A 22004-nucleotide genomic window follows, 5' to 3' on the forward strand; every position below is an offset into this window, starting at 1 on the left:
AAGACTTTAACCCACACACATAGTGCTCTTATAACTCCAGGCTGAGCACCATTTTCTCTTCAGAAGGAAGTGATGTCCTTTCTGACACTCTCTCTGCTACTTCTGGGCAGAGAGGCTTACTCAGACACAACCTGCTTCCTCAGCTCTGCCCTAGCGTGAGTTCCATACAGCCACAGGCATGCCCTGAGTAACAGCCTTTGTTCTCTTAATCCATTTCAAATTCATTTTATCCAAAGCTTCTCTGTATAAAGGCGTACAAAGTAGTGCAGGGCAGTGTGAAGTACAGAAGGTGTGGCTCTAGGTGAGCAGAATGCATCAGAAGGGGGTATTTTGTGAACAAAGATATGTAATCTTGCCCCTGGGACACACTGATCATCAGGGAGTGTCACTCCACAGTTATTTGATATGAGTTTTTTTTTTGTATTTAGCAGAGAACTGTTTATATTGTACAACAAATAATGTCAACTTGAACATTACAAAGTAACTTAAAACTGGGAATATTGTTACTTGATATAAAATAAAATGCCCTATACATAAACATATATATTATAAATAAAAAGTCTTCACCTATATTAACTTCCTAGGTTGTCTTCCATTCTTAATCTCATAGTAGCTTAGCTTATACCCTCTGTGAAGTTAGTGATTCATAAAATATAATATTGCTATTAATTTTTTGAGAATTTCATATCAGTTTACCTTTGCATTTTAGTCATATCCATCTCCCACACCTTCCCTAACTTGTTCCAGAACACCCTTCTCAGAGCCCTTCCCAACATCACCTTCTCCATATTTTATAATCCACTGTGTCCAGTCTATGCTGTCCATATACTCACAGGGGTAGGGACATCTAATGAAATCTGGTAGAACTAACAGTGTACACAATATTAAAGAAACGTGACACCCCTCGCCTAGCAGCATCAACTGTCAGAAGCCTATCAGTTAGAGAAGGAGCCACATAAGCCCATCCCCTCCATGTTGGAATGTTGACTGGCTTGTTCCAGTGCAGGCCTTGTATAGCCAAGTCGCTTTGAGTTTATGACCAGAGTCCTTCTTTCATTCCAAGGAGGCAGCGTTTTGGTCTGGGCCTCCCTAATCTCCTAGACCTTTTTTGCACATGATTTCTGAACTTTGGGAGGAAGGTGATATTGATATCCTGTTTATGGCTGAGCATACCATAGAGACTTATTCTCTACACTTTAACCAGTGGTGAGTTATGGGATTAAAACATCCTCTGCACAAAGAAACTTCTCTGATAATATCTGAGAGCCTCACTAGTCTATGGGTATAGAGATACAATTTAGTCAGCAGGCTAGATATTATTAACACTTAGCAAAATAATAGTAGTAGCCTTACCTCTGGAACCATCAGCTTCTCAGCCTGAGGTTCCTGGTTCAATTTATTTGGAAGACATGAATTTTCTCCTGTGGAATGAGTCTTATATCCAATCAGAAAGCAATTGGTTACCCCTATAGAATATATGCCACTATTGCACGTATGGGCATATCCTGCCAAACTGATTATTACTGTAGCTACAAGAGTTCATAGCTGAGTAAAACAGCTAGTCCTTTCCCCAACCAGGAGCCTTCACAACACCTTCTATGCAGAGAGAATATCTTCTGGTCAGTACTAACTCATTTCTCTATGTCTTATGACCAAACTGCGTGGTACTGTAAGCAATAGGATCTTATCAAGTTCTGAGGGACAGCCAAGGGCAATGGCAATGGCTTGTAATGTTTAGGAGTTATCTGGGACATCTTCAACCAAAACCTCTAAGGGCAGTATTCCACACCTGATACGGACATTTTATTCAGCTACCTATGACTTCTAGAAGAAACATTATCCTTTGTATAGGGTAACTCCAACTTTTAAAATATGAAAGTCTACAGATATGCCATAGGGAATGGGCCCAATCTTATCTGATTGCATAAATACAGAAATGAATGTGAAACTAATAAAATTGTACTATTTGTTCTACGCTGTGACTCCTTATATTGTGGACACTGCAATACTGGTTGGTTTGATTGACAGATATTTTTAAGTGATTCTTAATAGTAAAGTGAAGAATGGATGGGAGAAGGAGGAAAGAGAGTATTCAGTATGGTAAAGAAGATATATGGGTTGGAAGTTGAGGTAGCAGCTGATCTATTTTGAATGTAGAAGACAAGATGTTTTTAAGTGTAAAACAATGAAGAACAGTAATGGAGGCCTATTTTGGTGAGAAAGATGTTGAAAACATAGTGAGTTAACAAGGTACAAAATTTTAAGTAGGTATAAAATATTAGAGACATTAAAACATTAAAATGTTAAGGATAAAATACAAAATCAAAAGCAGGTTCCTCCAAAAATTAAACAAGCAAACAACTATTACACACACACACACACACACACACACACACACACACACACTTATGTACAAACCAACTCACAAACAAAAGACAGCCAAATGGAGAAAATAAATAACCCCGGTAAGGTTTGTTCTCCCTGTTTCTGTTTTTTAAGAGTCATAGTAATGTGAACCAGGAGGGTATCAGCGTGAAGTCCCAGTGGGACTATGTGAAGACCTCCCACATAGACAATTAGTGATGATTTGTAGGTATGGGTAGGACTCCTTGGGATGGGGAGGATGCTGGGCTTAAAGAACTACTCACAGGTAGGGGTGAAGCCTTGAGGCCTAGATGATGAGCTTGCTGCATGATGGTGGAAGAATAGATCCTTGTCTAATGGGCAGAACTTAGAGCAATCAACAGAAAGAATTAAAGTTTTGTCTCCTGGATATTTTGCTTTTAACATTTAAAAAAAAATTTATATATGTACATTTTATATATATGTTTGTTTGTTTACATGTGTTTATTTCTGTATTTGTATATGTCCCAGTGCACATATGGAGGTGAAAGAACCAATTGTTGGAATCTGTTCTTTCCTGCTACCATGTGGGTTATATGAATCAAATCCAGGTTGTCAAACCTGGTGGCAAGTACCCTTACATGGTGAGTCATCATACCATCCCCTCACTGCACTCTTAATAAAAAAAAATATTGATGCAATTAACTGAATTTTACAGTTTATATTAAAGTTAAATTTCTATGTTTTGACAAATGCAAAATGCCAGCTTTATAGCAATAAATGATAGCTTGCTTACCCTAAAATTTCTTTGTGCTTCATTGATTTATTTCTCCATTTTGGCAATGATTGATCCTATCACTGTTTATGTTTCTTTGAGTTTTTGAACACCTAATGTCAAATTATTGGAATTTCATTGTTTGTGATCTTTCTAGGGTGGCTTCTTTCACTTCATGGGTAGATGGGGGAATAGTAGGACATGGGTTTTATGAAGGAGGAAATGGGGAAAATAGAGGGGTGAATAAAAACCATTTAAGAGATTGAAAAAGTCATGAAACATTATTTTATATTTGCTTAAAAGTACATATATGAGGGCATGCATGTATGGATATATAGTAAATGTAAGTAAAGTGATGCCACTTGGGTAATGATGCTCCCTGCACAAGAGTCACAAGCTAGCTAACAACAACAACAACAAAAAAAAAAACCCCACAGTGCCAAGTATAGGAAACCTTCCTGTGATTTGCTGGTCAGTAGAATCAAAGAGACTCCGAAAAAAATATCGTCATTGGTATTGGTTGCATCCTAGAAGTTGACAGTAAGGCCCTAATGCTTATTGCAGAAGATGCCATATTCCTCAAACACAGCCTTTCATAGAACTGAGCTGGACCTCACCTGGAAGCCTCAGCCCTTTCAGAGTATAGACTTTCATAATCCAGGAAGTTTCTATAGAAGCTTCCAAAAGAGAGGAACAATTGGTTTTTCTAGTCAGATGATTCGCCAAATGGCTAGACTGCAAAATATCCACAATGGTACACTAGTGCCACTTTTACCTTGGAGGTATCTACGTGCTAATTGGACTTAAAGCCCAAACAGCCAGAGAGAATTCATGTTGTGTATGGTAAACTTACTCAAATATACATGGCTGGAGATGTCATAGACCTGAGAAGAGCTGTCTCCTGCCATTGTCCTAATATAAAGTCGTACTGTGTATGCCCACAGATACTGTAGCTCTTACCCTTTATCACAGAAGCTCTTTTCTGCACCAGATGGAAACTATTACAGAAAGCTGCAACTTGTCAAATATAGAGGATAAGAGGATGTGGAGTACCCAATCCCAATTGATTTATCTGCAGTGCATCCTAACAACCAAGGCTCAGAAAAATTGCAGAAGAGGAGAAAGAAAGATTGTAAGAAGCAGATGACTAGGACTTAGTCTGCAGGGAGATAGTGACAGAGAAGTAGCACCCATGAACTCCCAGCAATGCAGTTGCCTAAACAACATCAGCATAGCAACAACACTTGTTGACATGTCAACATGGAAAGGGGAAATTTCACATGGTCCCACCTCTAGACAAACAGCTAAGGCGACTCGATGAGTAGCAGTCTCTTTCTGGGGCTCCCACATAGGTGGTCTGATCCCAAGTGAGCATCCCTGGACACATGCACATCAGAGAAAATCCAAATGGACTCTATATACATTTTGCACATATATACAGAAGAAATGGCAATTTTTCAACCAAAGTGGCAATACCATTTTATAGTCCCATAAGCAATAGACTTTATTCCCCATTTCTCTACTTCTTATGTTGCTGGCAGTTTTGACATTTCTCAGTCTAATATTTATGTAGTGTTATTTTATAATTATTTTAAATTTTAATTTCTCTAATGACATGAAATATGATAAGAATTTTGATATGTTTATTTTACAATGTATTACAAATATTTTTATTCCTGTTTTTTTGCCTTCGACTTTTTTCATTTTCTGACATCTTATAATAGTGCTAGAACATATTAATATATTATTTATAAAAATATTGGTAATAATATATATAATATTGCCAATGTATATATCTTCTTTGTTGAGATATCTGTTATAACTTTTTCTTGTGTTAATAATTTTTATTGATCTTAATTATTTTATCCCTCTTTTCCTCTTATTTCTGGGTCATATGTAAAAGCTCATATGTATTCTACCCTGCGTTGTGTTCTAAGCCTTTTCCAGCTTGAAATTTCACATTTAGAATTGTGGCTTATTTGGGTTTTGTTATTTTTATTTGTTTGTTTGTTTTTTGAGAAAAGTGTGAATCTTGTCTAGAACTGTATTTTTACACATATACGGACAAATTTCTATCCTCATTTTTTGAAAAGAAAATGTTCTTTCTCTTGAATTGACCTTGCTAGTTTTGTTATGTTTGATTGGGTTTGATGTTTTGTCTTTCACTTCAATGATATTTTGTATAGTTTAAAAACAACATAAAAATAGGGAAAAACACAGCCTATAAAGTAGGTCTTTCACTGTTTGGATAATTGCTATCATTCCTGGTCTAATCAATCACCCTCAAAAATAGAATGACTGAAGTCAGACAGATCCTTATGCCTGATGACAGTGGAGAACATTGGAAATCATGGTGTTGGGGGTGTTGTCATTCACTGCTGATGAATGGGATGGTACGAGGAGTTGCCTTGGAGTTCTCTATGGGGCTGGAAAATCCCTCAGCATTGACCTGACCTCCTAAGAGCAAAGCTACATTTTCAACTAGAGAAACAAACAGTACTGGAGTAAGGACAGATCTTCCCTGGTACCTGTTTAATTCCCTAAGAGTACACAGTCTTGCTTCCTCCCTAACTTTCAGCATCAGTAATGAAGTCTCTTCTCCCTTTCAATTCAGGGCCTTTCCAACTCACAAGCTTTTTTTGACTAATGTAAGTTAAGTCTCCTCATTAGAGAAGACTAATGTGTTTGTTGTTTGTCTGATTTTTTAAAACTTACTGGTGTAGGAGGATCTTCTTTCTATGTGTTGCTTTCATTGGTTGAATAAAGAAAACTGCCTTGGCCTTTTGATAGGGTAGCCCATAGGTGGGCAGAGTAGACAGAACAGAATGCTGGGAGGAAGAAGGCGGAGTCAGAGAGAGCCGCCCACCATGAAGCTGCCAGGTCAGACATGCTGAATCTTTCCCTGTAAGCCATGACCTCGTGGTGACATACAGATTATTAGAAATGGGTTGAATCAAGATGTGAGAGTTAGCCAATAAGAGGCCAGAACTAATGGGTCAGACAGTGTTTAATTAATACAATTTCTGTGTGGTTATTTCAGGGGTTAAGCTAGCCTGGTGGCAGTACGCAGCCCGCCTGTCATACTAGAACTTACCAGTATTACAAAAATATCAGAAAGGGAACACAATTGGATGGAAGCAAAAGAATATTAATAAAAAACATGGCCATGTACACAAAACAAGAAAATTGTCATTAACCATAGGTATTGCAAGTTAGAAATTTAATAAAAACATGGGTCTTATTTATATAAATAAAGGTCTCAAAGCAGAGAGGCAAAGACCTAGGGAGGTTGTCACTGGCCCTGTTTTGATGTTTTCCTTTTTCTGTTTGTTTATTTGTTTGTTGGTTTTGAGTTTTTATTTTTTCAAGACAGGGTTTCTTGGTTTAACCCTGGCTGTCCTGGGACTCCTTCTGTAGAGCAGGATGGCCTCTATCTCCAAGATTCACCTGCCTCTGCCTCCCAAGTGCTGGGATTGAAGGCGTGTACGACCATGCCAGGCCTGCTTTGGTCTTAATAGTCTTAGCAAGACATAGAACTATTAGGCAGCAATTAAAGCAGAACTCACATAGATTAAATATGATTAAGATGCTTTCAAAAGCATCAGAAGCTGGAAGTGCCCCTCTAATTCTATTTGCCAATATCATCATCATTTGGCTTACACAATAAGTTGGAGTCAGTCACACTTTGGGCACACTGGCTCCCCTGGTTTCATTTATATGTAGGCAGCACCGGCCTACTGTGATGGAGGAGGCAGAAGTGGATGACATTCAAGATGACTTGACTTAAACCCATACCTATAATTCTATCTATCTATCTATCTATCTATCTATCTATCTATCTATCTATCTATTTATTTATTTAAGATTTCTGCCTCCTGCCATCTACCGCCTTCCATTTCCCTCCCTCTCCTCCAATCAAGTCCCCTTCCCACGTCAGCCCAAAGAGCAGTTAGGGTTCCCTGCCCTGTGGGAAGTCCAAGGACCACCCACCTCCATCCATGTCAAGTAAGGTGGGCATCCAAACTGTCTAGGCTCCCACAAAGCCAGTACGTGCAGTAGGATCAAAACCCATTGCCATTGTTCTTGAGTTCTCAGTAGTCGTCATTGTCCACTATGTTCAGCGAGTCCGGTTTTTATCCCTTGCTTTTTCAGACCCAGGCCAGCTGGCGTTGGTGAGTTCCTGATAGTAAATCCCCATTGTCAGTGTGTGGGTGCACCCCTCGCGGTCCTGAGTTCCTTGCTCGTGCTCCGTCTCCTTCTGCTCCTGATTTAGACCTTGAGATTTCAGTCCCGTGCTTCAATGTGGGTCTCTGTCTCTGTCTCCTTTCATCGCCTGATGAAGGTTAATATTCAGGAGGGTGCCTATATGTTTTTCTTTGGGTTCACCTTCTTATTTAGCTTCTCTAGGATCACGAATTATAGGCTCAATGTCCTTTATTAGCGATCAGGTAAATGCAAATCAAGACAACTTTAAGATACCATCTTACACCTGTCAGAATGGCTAAAATCAGAAACACCAATGATAGCCTTTGCTGGAGAGATTGTGAAGAAAGGGGTACACTCATCCATTGCTGGTGGGAATGCAAACTTGTGCAACCACTTTGGAAAGCAGGGTGGCCGTTTCTCAGGAAATTCGGGATCAACCTACCCCTGGACCCAGCAATACCACTCTTCGGAATATACCCAAGAGATGCCCTATCATACAACAAAAGTATATGCTCAACTATGTTCATAGCAGCATTGTTTGTAATAGCCAGAACCTGGAAACAACCTAGATGCCCTTCAATGGAAGAATGGATGAAGAAAGTATGGAATATATACATATTAGAGTACTACTCAGCAGTAAAAAAACAATGACTTCTTGAATTTTGCATGCAAATGGATGAAAATAGAAAACACTATCCTGAGTGAGGTAAGCCAGACCCAAAAAGAGGAACATGGGATGTACTCACTCATATTTGGTTTCTAGCCATACCTATAATTCTTTTAGCCACTTGTAAGGCTGCACTTCCTGGTTCTAAAGCAAGCGCACGTACCCCCTGTGTGCGCATGCGTGGGTCACTGGCCGTCTGTGTCTGACGTAAAAGCCCCTGCATGCAGGTGCAAGGCGTAGCGTCGCCCGTCATCAGCGTCTGATGTAGGCACATCTTTCCCCTCATGCGCATGTGCTAGGAAGCCTTTAAAAGCTGGACATGCCATTTTTACGCCTCTCTCTCCCTTTCCACACCGTTTCCTCGGACCCGTTATACACAACCCCTCTTAATAAACTCCTAAGTGGGTTTGTTTGCGGCTCATGTCGTCTTCTCATTTCCACCAGGTATCTTCAATACCAGTTTACCAGCTAGGGATGTTGAACATTATGTAATAGGCCTGTGACATATTCATTACATTAATTCTGAGGCAGCAGATTGCCTAGGAGTAACAAGCCATAGACATGATTCAAAACAGGGTCTTGCAGAGTTGGAAAAAAAATAAAAGGATTGGGAAAAAAGATTCCAAAAAGAATCATACATTCTGGGGAATGTAAGACCTTTGGTCCTTATACAAACCCACATCTGACTGTGAGACTCCATTAGAAACTTACAGTGTGACGTAAGCAGAGTATCTTCACTCTGAAAGCCAGCTTCCTACCTAGTAGAATGCATAAAACAACACTTACACCATAGCGGGTAGAAGTTTACATTGAGATGATATTTGGAAAGTATTCATCTCCAGGCTTAGCACATAGTAGGTACTCTATGTCCTTTCAGGTTGTGATGCTCAGTCCCAGGGTCCTGAGTCTCAGTATGGGTTGCACTGAAAGCTGTGGAAAAGGGAGGCTCCAGCCAGTTATGTATTAGACTATTAAAGGGGATAATTGAGGGCTGTGTCCCCATTTTTCTTCAACTAATAGAAAAGCTAATCCACAACCACTAATATATTAAACAAGCAGGATTCCTAACAATAATCCTTAAACATTTCTCCTTATAATAACAGAAAAGTGTAGTCTTCACCTCTCATTAAGGAAACTTCTTTTTTTGCAACAGACTTAAACCATGACAGAAAGCCAATCACAGCCAATAAAAACGCTGAATTGTGAAGCCCACTCCTGATGGATACATCTACAAAACACTTGATCCTGCATCTAATGCTCAGGGAATACTGCAGAAGAAGGGCAGAGAGAGCCAGAGGACTAGGGAGTTTGTTCTGAGATTGTGTCTCCTAGTAACACCAGAAGCTGTACCCATAAAGTCTCACCAACACGACTGCCCACATGTGAGCTGAAGAAGGAAGACACTTATGACTAGGCGAATGATGTGGGCGTCCCCTCCGCGTGCTGTGATTACCATTAATGAATAAAGAAATTGCTTTGGATCTACAGCAAGGAAGAACTTAGGTAGGCAGGGAAAGCTAGGCTGCATGCTGGGAGAAAGAAGGGCAGAGTCAGAGAGACACCATGGAGATAGACGTGCTGACACTTTGCTGTTAGCCACAACCTCGTGGTACTATGCAGGTTAATTGAAATGGGCTAATTTAATAGGAAAGAGTTAGCCAGTAAGAAGCTAGAGATAATGGACCAAGCAGTGATTTAATTAATACAGTTTCTGTGTGATTCTTTCAGGTCTAAGCTAGTCAGGCGATTGGCCAAACTCGAAGAGGTCTCTACCTACACAAAGAGCTACAAGTAACTGAGGAAAATTGGAAGTGGAAGAAGTGACCCTCCTCAGGGTAGGCAATTGGTTGTCCAGTGCCAAAGTGTCAGTCCTAAAAAACCTGTACAGTTAACATAATATATACTCAACAGATTATAGTTAGGAATATCTATGTATATACATATCTATCTCTCTATTATCTATCTATCAAATATATATATTCAATAGATTTTATTTAGGAATATCTATGTATATACAAATGTGTGTATATATGTATGCGTAAAATATATATAATATATGTATATATACACATACACATGCACATGGGAAAACAATTAAAAACGAAGCCATGCATTTAAAGGAGAGCAAGGATGGGTATATTAGAGAGTTTGGAAGGCGAAAATGGCGGGCAGAAATGTATGATTAAATTGTATTCTCAAAAAAAATAATATGGGTCCTCAGTTTCTTCCCCTGTTCAGTAAGAGGCTTTGACCGGATAGGCGTTAATGTTTTCTCACAGTTCTTTGATGTGCAGTTTGATTCAGCCTTTTATCCCAGTACTGCTCACAGACAGGAAATCTGAAAAGACAATGAAATTCATTGAGCACAACTTCCCAGTGGGTAAGGGAAATAGGCCAGACTTTTTCTGCAAGTGTGTGGCATTTAGTGTTCAACAAGAAAGGCTCTTTTATTTTATAAATCTTAAATGGAATAAGACTAAGCTGTGTGACTAAGCTTAAAATGTGCCCCTTCCCCAGTCCAGCCTTTCTTAAGTCTGGCTAATCATGACTGAAACCATAGGCAGAGAGAACAGATATGGAAGGCTGAGAGAGGAAGGGTGTGGGAAAATAGGAAAATGTCAAGGGCAGAATCAAGTTTGAACCTCCTCCTCTTTCTTTGAGAGGGTTGAGTAGTCGCCAGAAAACCTTAGAGGGCAGCCTGAAGCACTGGCCTGCCAAGGGATCACTCCACACCCGCTCACTGCAGTCACCATGGTAACCTAGGCAGTGAGAACACACAGGTAATTCAAAGAGGAGCTATCCCATTGATTCCCACTTTCTTAACAGATTTTCTAAAGCGTCAATAAGTTTATGTTAGCTGGAACGAATGTCTGAATTTAGGCTTCAAAAAATACTCCTTTCCCCCACCCCAATCTGTATAATTACTGTTTTTTTTCCTCCAAAAGTCTTTCAAAATACTATAATTAACAGATTGGCAGATAACCCATATAACCGCAGTTAAGGCAAATATAGTATGCAGCTGTCTTTGCATTAAGTGATTAAATCAAATAGCACAGTTTTGAAGTACATTTATAAAGCATAAATTTACCTCCTGGCAAAACCGTCTCAAGTAACACACCCTGCACCATCTGTTCTCTCTGTCTTAATACCATATTTCCCAGGACGCTAGTGATGGAGAGCAAAGCAACCAGCTGTGCACAACCAGGAGCTGCTGTGGGATCCTTCAGAGTACGCAGCAACTGCTGGATTCCCTTACATCTGTTCAGAGGAATCATGCATCTCATACATGCATACACATCATATGTGACACACATGGCACCTATGAATTCAGCTCAAGAAGATCTACCATTTTGATATTTTCAAGAATATAGATGATTTCCATGAAGGTACTATATGGATACGGTTTCAAATGCAATTTTTGAGGTTAAATTCTTGGGGGTAAATTATTCATTAAAGAATGATTAATCTACTGCCTCTGTGACATACTACGTATGGAGTACTATGGATAGGATAATAAATAGTAGCAATCCTTGCCATTTCAGAATTTACAGTCTAGCCTAGAAGTCTTTTATTGATATACGACTTTAATTAAAGTTGTTGGTTTTGACATAGCATACAAGCTCACACAAGCGTAGCCTCATTGAAGGTTTATAAAGTATGAATTATCTCAAATATATATACATAATAGGTGAAATGGTGCAATCATACACTCTACCAAGCCTGCCCCCCACAGTGTTAATTCAATAGATGAAATGGAAGCATTTCATCATGCAGTGAAGAAACCTGGAGGTAAGAAGAAAGAGAAATGCTAATGTTGATGATGTTGACTGTTTCACAGTGTCTCTGGAATATCAAGCACATATTGTGAGTCGGACTGTGGAGGTAGAGACTAGAGCAATGGCTATCAACCCTGGCTGCTTATTACAATATCTGAGAGAACCCTCCAAAACATTCACGTTCCGATGCAAGCCCTTATCAACTAATAAGAGATTCTAAGAAAGGAGCTTTTAAAAATCTCTTTTTTTATGTTCTCAGGGTCATTTTAATAATGATTGAGGAAGACCCAGTGTTAACCTTTGATCTCCACATAACCCCTGCCACAAGACACACACACACACACACACACACACACACACACACACACACGGAAGAAATGTGACTTATTTGGTTACTTGATTATCAAACGTGGGCTTTGTAGTGTGATTGAAGATGACCAGGGCCAACCTCTGATCTTTGCATAACCTGTCCCCCAAGACAAGGTTGCTTGTATATACAAACAAACGAAAAGTGTTGTGACTTGTTTGATGATTTGACTACGAAACATGGACTCTGTAGATGAAAATATCACGCCAGTGTCACACTTGATAGATGGATGAGGAAGGGAAAGTGTATAATAGTGCAAGGGAGGCAAGGAGCCAGGAAAGATTTGAGCAGCTGTAAGAGAAGGACTGGGCACCCTGGGTGCTGGAACAGGTAAGCAATGAAGGCTGTGCACTGGGCAGAAGCAGCCAGGACAGTGAGGTTCCCCACTCTGACTGAACACAGATTTGAGGAGATAAGAAAGGACAAATGTGGAAATGTAGGACAGAACATAAAAACTTCAAATACATTGGCCTGCCACCAGTCAGGATGAGAAGAGAAGGCAGCTGTAACCCTGAGTGTAAAATGCCCTCTTCTGTGTTGGCAAAGCTGTGAAAGGTCTAATGAGGTTCTGACTTAGTCTACTAGGGTGCACGTCACCCCATTCCCAGTTTCCCTGGGCAGGCAGAGAAGAAAGTTAAACATGGAAAATGCAAACAGTCTGCTAGGTTCTCTGTTTTCATTGATTCTTTTTATGGGTATATGTGTGTGCCTGAGTGTATGCATGTGTTCTACCTGCATGTCTGAGCCCTTGGAGGTCAGGAATGGGCATCAGGTACCCTGGAGCTGCCTCGTGGTTGCTGGGAATCAAACCCAGGTCTTCTATAAAAGCAGAAAATGCTCTTAACCACTGAGCCATCGTCCCAGGCCCTACTCTTCTACTTTTAGAGGTACAAGCCAAGGCTTTTGGGTCATACATCACCACTGTGACGCTGTGCCTATCTAGACTGTACTGTGGTGATACAACTTTATGAAAATATCTCTTACATTGAAAGAAACTGAAACGGTTGCTGACTGCCACAGCCAAGTTCACAATATACACTGAGGTCACTTAAGACTCGGCATGGAAACGAGCAGTGGTGGCACACACTTTTAATCCCAGTACTCGGGAGGCAGAGGCAAGCTGATCTCTGTGAGTTTGAGGCCAGCCTGGTCTACAAGAGCTAGTTCCAGGACAGGCACCAAAGCTACAGAAACCTTGTCTCAAAATAAAATAAAATAAAATAAAATTATATAAAGACTTGGCCTGGTATCCTGCTGTGTACTTAGCCTACTTGTTTAACCTGCCTTTAAGACAAAAATGTTACAACCAATCTTACTTCTTTTGGATTTTTTCCACGTCCTCTTCCATGTACTGATTCAGAGCAAAATATGTGTATAAATGGGGTAATTATATCCAGAACCCAGCTAAAAGGTCAGAAACAATCCTTTATAACAACTTCCTCTCTAAACTGTTAAACTTGTCTGTAAAGAAGGGCAGTGGTGGCCCAAGCCTTTAATCCCAACACTCTGGAGGCAGAGGCAGGAAAATCTAGAAGGCCAGTCTGGTATACAGAAGGAGTTCTAGGACAGCTGGGGCTACACAGAGAAACCCTGTCTTGAAGAAAACAAAACAAAACAAAAAAGATGTTTGTAAAGAATCCCCTATTCCTCAACTCCCACATTCAATGTTTTCAGGGTTGTTCAGTAAATACAGAGCAATATCTGTTGTTTGGAACACACAGGCAATAGAGACAATTAGATACACACAACAGACAGACTACAGACGAGCCAGCAACACAAACTAAGGGCAGATGGAAAATACAGGGAGAGAAGTGGAGGATTCAATTGTGGGTTCACTCTCGTTCAAGGTAGTTCACAGAGCAGTGTTGAAGGTTTTTTTCCTTACAGTGACACTGGCGTTTCAGTTCCTCTGAGGTTATCCTTTTAAAAGTTAGTAGATGCATTGCACGTGCTACTTGACTCAGGATTCTCTCTTCAGATGTGTAGATGAGGAAGTAGAACCCTGCTAAAGGACTTTCTCAAGGCCTCACAGTTAGAATTTGATGAGGAGCTGAAGTGTATAGGGCGTCCAGTCTCTACCAGAGACTCCATTGCTGCATACTGCTTTGTAGGTTTACAGATGCGGCAAGGAGAGAAGCGGAACACAAAGAATTTCTTCAGCACGGATTTCAGAATCAAAGAACTGAGAGCTGGAAACCAAGCTGTGACAATGCACTGAATCAGCTGGTAGGGGGGCAGGCAGAATCAGAGGTTTCGGGATTCTTAATATTTTTTTTATTTATGTGAAACATCAGGAGTCTCCTCCCCCTTTTCTGTTATTGTTATAATAGTTTCTTTTAGAGGTATAGAATATTTGAGAATTTTGGAGAATTCAGCATTTTATATAAGACCTGGTCTTTCTACAAATATTGAAACTCTAATGAGTAATTGCTAAATAAATGCAGAGTTTGTAGTTGCTGTTTCATCTAAAAATAGACATATCCTCTTGATGAAGCTGAGTGATATATGTTAGCCAGCTTCACTGCAATAGTCAGGCTGAAGGCAAGATATTTCATTTTGTTTTGTTTCAGTATTTATTAATGCATAAGCAGCTACCTTTAATGTGCTCATAATTTACTAGTAAACTTTATCTGGAGGCAGAACTAGAGTACGGAATCATTGTGACTCATGTATCCTCCAGGCGCTTTTTAAATCTGACTTTTGTTTACTGTCACTCGGGTTGAACAGTTAGCACTGCAATTCATAAAGAGGCAGTTCACAGCAGACTCGGATCTGGCTAACTCAACAGTCCCCACTTTTAATAGTCAGTGGGAGTTGGCTTTAAATCACTCAGCTTATAATTTATATCCGGAACAGACAATTGAATCCTTTTAGGATGTGTTCAAGCACAGCTCACATTTTAACAGCCTGCTCCTTTTATTTTCCAGCCCCTCCCTGTCAAGAAGACTCTTGTGCTTTTCACAAAGAGCACAGCCTTTCTTCTCTGTCCTCCTTCAGTTAAATTGTGCACTGGAATACATTCTGAGAAAAGGGAGGTGGAAAGCAAGGCAGAGCTCTGGGGAGGAAAAAGCGGGGAGGGTTTGAGGTTGTATAAAAATTAAGTGAGAAAATGGAACAATGATTTGACAGCAGGTGGGAACTCAAAGCCGTTAATTAAGAGGGCACCCATGAAGAACATGAAGACTCAAGTTTCAAGAGGTTTACTAATTCGTTTCCAGTGTTTTGTGACGATTTGATTATATGGTACTATTTTAAAATATCATTTTATAGTTTTATGAAATGACAGAGGAAGTAGCTTAACAAGATGATCATCCTGAAGGGACAAGGCTGATGACGAGTATTTGGCAGCTATTCATCATATATAACTCAAAAGTATTATTTACCCTGTGGCTAGAAAGACAACTAATTATAAGAAGTAGTGATAAAATTAAACATGTGTGCTCATCTCAAATAAATTGGGCAAGTTGGGATGAAAAGATGGACAGATGAATGATGGGTAAATGCATAGATGGAAGAATAAATTAATGGAGAAATGGTCACAGGATTACTACACCCATAAGAAAATATCAGCTAATATTAATACAGTCATGTTCATGTCAAATAGACAAAAGTAAGATGAGCCAAAACAACAAAATCTCATCGGAGGGTTATATTTTCTATAAGGACAGAGGAAATAGCTAAAGGGAACAGATCTTTCTGATGGGAGCCTTGTTTTAGCACAAACAACTCCACAATTTTTATACAGTTCAATAAATATTAAATAAATGTAAGTAAGGACAGAGGAAGAAACAAAAAAAAGGAAGGAAAGAAGGTGATAAAATTATATTTGGTAAAACAAGAATGATATTTATCCAATACAGTCTAAAGAATCTTTGTGTCGCAGAAGGAACGCACTTAACATGTTACTAGGAACCACTTTAGGCACAGAGGTGGAGCCCATATTCACAACTTGATCCCTGAAGGAATTTAAAAGGTTTGCCAGATTTGGGATGATGCCTTGGAAGTACTGCCCAGGTTATCTGATCATTCAAATGAAGGCCTGGAGGGGTGGATTGAGCTGCCTAGCACAGAGGGCTTCCTAGTGGCAGGGAAGTAACCTCACAGCACAAAAGAGACAAAGCATGAGACTAATCAGTCTCACACCCTATGTCTCCATCCAGCTCCCTTTGCTCTACAACTGCCCTATCTTTGTTTAATACCCAATCTCACTCCAGCATCCATCCCAGCCTTACTATGTTCTTTCCTTTTGCCTTTTTGTCTCACAAACAATGGCCTCTGGCCAGGCTCACTCCAGCCTCCTTCCTGAAAGTCGGGAGTTCTGTTGCATAAAAACACACCCTTATTTCTCTTTTCTGTCTACCATTCCACAAAATTCTGTCCTTCATTCAACTTTGTTTTATCCCTGCTGCTCCCCTTTCTACTGCATCCCCTCCTATCTTTTCCATCATTCCCGTTCGAATCACCAGCCAGGCTGTGTTTCTTCTCTTTTCATTCATACCTACAGCTAATAGATTCGTACACACAGTCTCATCAGCGTCCCTTTACTACCCCCAAATGATTAGTACTTCATGGATGACTGTTTTGTGAATTCCCTTACTCTGTCCTTGAGCAATGACTGGTGGGACAGACAGCACTCTACTCTCTGGTGAAAACTGGCTATAGAGCTTAATGTTTGGAATACTAGAGGAAATATGGAGAAAAATGACTTTGACTTTTTCAGGAGATGGGTTGATCATGATCATGGAAAGCCCTTCTAACTTAAAGAAGAAAATGGCCTAAACAAGTTAAAAAGGATTCAACCAATGATGTTACAACTGATGTACAAATCCAGTGCAAAAGCAAAGTACCATGGAAAACTGAGATAATCCATCTGTTTTAAACTTTGCCAATACCAGATCCATGCTCCCAATTCTAGACAAAAAAAAATTCAAAAGAATGATATTAAAAGAAATGAAAGAGAACATGAATTAACTCCTAAATGAATTCTAAAAATTGCAGTCAAACACCTAAATGAAATAAGGAAGTCAATGAAGGATATGAATATGGAATTTGATAGAGATTGGAATCCTGAGGACAATGGTTAGAAATGAAAATTTCAGTCAAATAAGAAGCATGGTGGAAAGTCTAAGCGATAAAGTGGATCATAGGTACTGATTTCAGGGCTGGAAGACAAGGTAAAGGAATTGACACAGGTACATTCACTCAAAACACATTTACATATATTTTTAAAGTATGAATGGAACTCAAGGTCTCTGGCACATCACGAGAAGAACAGATACATTCTTTGTTAGCATAAAAGGAGGAGAAGAACACCATTCACAAAGTATAGAAAATACTTTCACTATAATTGTGATAGAAAATTTCACAAATATATAGAGATTCCCAAGTCCAGGAGGCATCTAGAACACCAAATAGAAAAAAAAAAAACAGAATAGAAGCTTCCCCACATCATAATACAGTTAAACACACTAAATAAACAAAAGAAAGAAAGCGTTTTAGAAACTGAAAGGAATGCCAGGTAACAGGTATAGTCAGGTCTACCAGAACAGAATAACAGCTGTTTTCTCAACTGAAAGTTGAAAAACTTTAAGGATGTATTTAGTTTACTGAAAGACTGCAGCTGCTAACTGAAAATACTACATCCAGGAAAACTGTGTGCCATTGCTGGTGGAGGAAGAAAATATTCCATTAGAAGAGTATGATAAGGGAACTTGTAACCCATAAGCCAGCTCTTCAGAGGATACTGGGGGTAATAAGACAAAGAAAGATTAACACATGTAGGACAGAACAAGGAAAAACAAAAACAACAACAAAAATCTGTTACAACTGTAGTTGAGTAAAGAAGATTAGAAAAAACATCAAATACTATATAATGTGCAAAATGGCAGGAATTAATACACATCTTTCAATGAGATCTTTAAATATTAATGACCTCAATTCCCTAGTCAAAAGATATAGACTGGTAAATTGATTTAGAAAACATCGTCACCTATATGTTGCCTCCAAGAAACACAACTCTTCATCAAAGATAAAGACTCCATGAGAGTGAAAGTTTTGAAGACAGCATTCCATGAAATTAGAACTATGAATTTTGTATTGCTGTTCTTGTATCTGACAAAATACACTTCAAACCAAAATTAATCAGGAAAGATAAATAAGGTGACTTCATTCTGATTAAGGAAACAATCCATCAACAGATCATTATAATTATAAATATATTTCACCAAACAGCATACCCAAGTTTATAACACAAATACTACTAGATTAGGAAGGCTTTAACATAGTAAAATTACATAAAACTAAACAGTATATCTACTTTATCTTTTATCATAACTAAGGAAAACTAACAAAAACTATAAATTTTTCAACTCCATCAAAGACTCCAGAAGGATATGATATTACCTAAGTAAACAGAAATTATATCACAAGCAACTTCCAAAACTCTAGAATTGACAGAGACATCTGGCTGCCTAGACAGTCACTCAAAGTTTTTCTTTACCATTGGAGCATCCATCTTCAGCCTACAGGTCCATAGTATCCAGCCTTTCTTTGTGTTTAAACAGAAAAGGGGAAATGGTGTGGGAGGTCCTTCTGTCTATGTGTTGCTTTTATTGGTTAATGAATAAAGAAACTGCCTTGGCCTGTTGATAGGGCAGAGCTTAGGAAGGCAGTGAAAACAGAACTGAATGCTGGGAGAAGGAAGGTAGGGAGAGATATGCCATGATCCACTGCTGGAGATAGATGTGATGAAACTTTGCTGGTAGGCCATGACCTCGTTGTGATAAACATCCTAATTGTCATCAACTACCATAATTGTCATTATCCAGTAACTGATGGAAGCAGGTGCAGAGATCCACAGCCACTTACTGGTCCAAACTCCAGGAGTTCTGCTGAAGAAAGGGGGGATTATATGAGTCAGGGTGGGTGTCAAGGTCGTGATGGTGGAACACACGGAGACAACTGACCTGGGCTCTCGGTAGTTCATGGACTTTGAACTGACAGCTAGGGAGTCTGCATGGCACCAAGCTAGGCCCTCTGCATGCATGTGTATGACAGTCTATTTCTGGGTCTCCTAGCAGTAAGATCTCTGGCTCTTGAGCTGTCTTTCAGGACCCTATTCCCCATTCTGGGTTGCCTAGTTCAATCTTGTTCCAAGGGAAGAGCTTGTTCTTGCCTCATCTTGTTGCACATGCTAGGTTTAAGCCCATGGATGCCTGCCCCTTTCTGAATGAAGACTGAAAAGGAGTGGATGGGGGGCAGGTAGAGGGGAGTCAGGGGTGGAGGGACAACAGGAGGAGAGGAGAATCTGCGATTGGTATGTAACATATATGAAAAATTTTAGTTAATAAAAAAAATCACATACCCCCAAAATAAAATAAACAAAGCAAAAAAATGATCCAAACAAATAGGACCTTATGAAAATAAAGTCTTCTGTACATCAAAGAGACACTTATAGAATATAATAGAATCTTCACTGCCTAAACATCTAACAGATGGTTAGTACCCAGAACACAAAACCCAGAAACTGAGACAGTGTTCTCAGAAGAAACCCGGATAACTGATTAAAGATTTTTAGAAAGTGTTCAACATCCTTAATAATTTGAATTCACCAAACTAAGTCAAAATTTCTTCTCATTCAATTTAGAGTGACTATCATCAAAAACAAATGAACAAAAAAAACAAAAACAAAAGATAGTTAATGCTGTCAAATAGTTGGAAAAGAAGAATCTTCATCCATTGTTGGCGACGAGTTGGAACAGTCACTATGGTAACCAGTTTGAACATCTCTCAAAAAATACAAAACAAAACAGAGAAAACCTGAACCACCATAGGAGCCAGCTCCACCACGCTGTTACGTACACCTCATTCCGTGTCCAGCCGCATAAGTACTTGCACACTGATGGTCACTGCTGCTCTATTCACAGAGGAAAGAAAACGGGAGCATCCTAGATGCCCAACAGCTGCTGAATGCACTTTGAAAATGTGGCATGAACTTGGCATAAAGAAAAATGAAAATATGAAACGTGAAGGCAGATGGGAGAGAATTTGAAAATGTTATGTTAGGTGGGGTAACTCAGGTTCAGAGAGACCAACATTGTAGGTTTTGTCTCCTGTGTGAGTTCTAGTTTCTAACACTTCCCTTTGCATTTCCATGTGGAGGAAAGTGTGTGTAAAGCACAGGAGAGCAGACAGGTACCACGAAGCAGGCTGGGGGGCTAGCAGACCATATCCCATATGAAGCCGGAATCAGAAATACTCAGGGTGAAGAGACTAAATGGAGAGGAAGGGAGAGAAATGGGAAAGAAGAGGTTATGTAGGGAGATTCGACCAACATTAACGTGTGTGTGGTCGGTCTTCAGCAAACCTTCCATAGGCCTCAGTTTTTTATTCTATTTAACAGAGGGTTAAACTAAGTGCTTCCTTAGTTCATTTCCAGATTATGATAGACCTTTTCCATTCCTGTTTTCCCTTCTGGAAGTCCCTTACCTCATGGAAACAAGAGTAGTTAATGATTTTTCTTTTCAGGAGAAGGGAAGAATGGAGGAGACACTGAGTTTCCAGGGCATTTTGCAGTTCTGTTGTTATTTTAAAAGGTTTCATGTTTCTTGGATATGGTTTTCTTGCAAGGACGCTCTAAAATGCGAAGTCTCCATATGATCTCTTAAAAGTAACATCTGGAAATTTTGTATTTTCGGCCAAATATAAGTTTGCTTCGAAAGGAATCTTTTCTGAGGCACCTCTGTGACTGAGATATCTTTACAGCCGCTGAACCAAGTGTCAAAACCTTTGTAACAAGGGTCAGTCGGTGAAATCTAGCACAGGGGTCTGTGGCAGAAACTTAGGTGTTGTTGTCAATGAGAAAGATGCTTCCACATTGGGTCACACATTGCCTCAGGCAGTGGAAAAATAAATATCCTGTGTGTACATGTGTTAGTAAAGGCACATGAATGCCTAATCATGTTTGTAGAAGTCAGAGGACAACTTCTGGTGTTGGTCCTTGCCTTCCACCTAGTTTGAGACAGGATTCCTGTTATTTTCCTACTTCTCTACAGCAGGCTACCTGGCCAGCTAGCTTGTGGGAACTACCCTATCTCTGTCTCCCCTCTCTCTATAGGAATGGATGTGAGCTCTAGGGCTCTGAACTCCAGTCTCTGCAACTGAGGAGCAATTGCTTTTTCCCACTGAGCTGTCTCCTCAGCCTTCCAACTTAATCATCACTGCCATTTATCACATGAATAGACATGTTCATCTCCATTTTCTGTGTAAAGAATTTGAAAATGTAAGTGATAAAATGACGTCTTCCAGGCAAGTAGCAGATGTGTGAAAGGCTGAGAGTTGGAGTCATAGGTTAAGTGGGATTACGTTTTTATATGGAGTGTCCATTTTATCTCATCTGCATTTTTAAAGCTGTGTCTTATGATTCTGCAAAGGTTAATTGATAAGGTAAGAAGCAGAAGGATGATAGGAAAACCTCAGTTTCTATCTGAGAGAGAGTCTAATGAAGCTGTTTGAAGCTGGGGAAAAGAATATGAGAATGATAGCTATGAGCATCAAAGTTTCTTCATGTCAAAGGTCACTAAGATCAGCATGGTCTGCTCATTGTCTATAATTATTTATTAGGAAATGATTTGAGGCCCAGAAATTCCTAGAATAGATTTAAAAACTGTACAAGTGTTATAGAGATGGCTCCGTAGTTAAGGGTGCTTGCTGCTCTTGTAGAGGACTCAAGTACATTTCCTATCACTCGTGTCTGGCAGCTCACAATCGCTTGTAACTCCAGCCCCAGAGGATCCCATCACCTTTGATGATCTCTGTGGATGCCCCCTAAGACACACATAATCACAGAGACACAAGGATACACATTCCATT

This window comes from Microtus oregoni, unplaced genomic scaffold (genome assembly GCF_018167655.1).
Source record: "Microtus oregoni isolate MIOR12 unplaced genomic scaffold, Mior012 000005F_ref0000423, whole genome shotgun sequence".
In the NCBI taxonomy this organism is placed as follows: domain Eukaryota; kingdom Metazoa; phylum Chordata; class Mammalia; order Rodentia; family Cricetidae; genus Microtus; species Microtus oregoni.